We start from the raw sequence: 676 nt of genomic DNA on the forward strand, positions 1-676 counted from the left end.
GTGTGTGTGAAACTAGCAAGCGAACGCCATGACAAAGACACGGCAACTAGCGCTCGCCAACAGTGTGACTAATCTCAGAGATCAGCTCATGGTAATACGAAATTCCAGGATTCGGCTTACCGGGGATGATCACGTCTTTAGAGCTTAAGTGTGGCGTTGTGTTTTAGAAATAACTCCCACTTACAGAGCCTATTGAGGCATTTACTATATAACAAAATTGCCGAGATTGGCTATGTAATAGTTATATCATTAATAGTATCTGTCTGATTAGAAATTGATTTCATAGTAATTTCTAAAAATGTTTCTCCGAAAATTAAGTTTTTTGGGGTCTAATGGTCCTCGCTGAAAACTGAGAGACATTAAAAGAAAGGCTAGACAACAGAGCGGAAGAATGCAGCACATGCCATGTTTACCGTCTGGATAACACAGCACATATGTTAGACTAATTCACAAGAATAGCACCAAACTGGCACCCTCCAATGATGCCATAAAACCCCGCCTTAAGTGCCAAGAATTCTCACTTTTTCCTCGCCTTAAGCTGGCGTTTTTGTAAGCAGCGTTTAAGGAGCCGCGCCTGCATCTCTCGGAACGCCGAGCAGATCTCGCACCGGATTTGTCTGGAGTAAATGTTGATTGCTGCACCTGGGGGCCGGGATGCACCTTTTATTGCTTTTTG

General features: G+C 43.3%; 1 protein-coding gene across 1 annotated transcript in view; it reads left to right on the forward strand.

Annotated features, from left to right (window-relative positions):
- The window catches only part of LOC119587086 (cyclin-dependent kinase 14-like), a gene marked incomplete at its 5' end in the record, with an annotated part of 168,602 nt that overhangs the window by 66,683 nt on the left and 101,243 nt on the right, over nt 1-676 (forward strand).

This window comes from Penaeus monodon, chromosome 22 (genome assembly GCF_015228065.2).
Source record: "Penaeus monodon isolate SGIC_2016 chromosome 22, NSTDA_Pmon_1, whole genome shotgun sequence".
In the NCBI taxonomy this organism is placed as follows: domain Eukaryota; kingdom Metazoa; phylum Arthropoda; class Malacostraca; order Decapoda; family Penaeidae; genus Penaeus; species Penaeus monodon.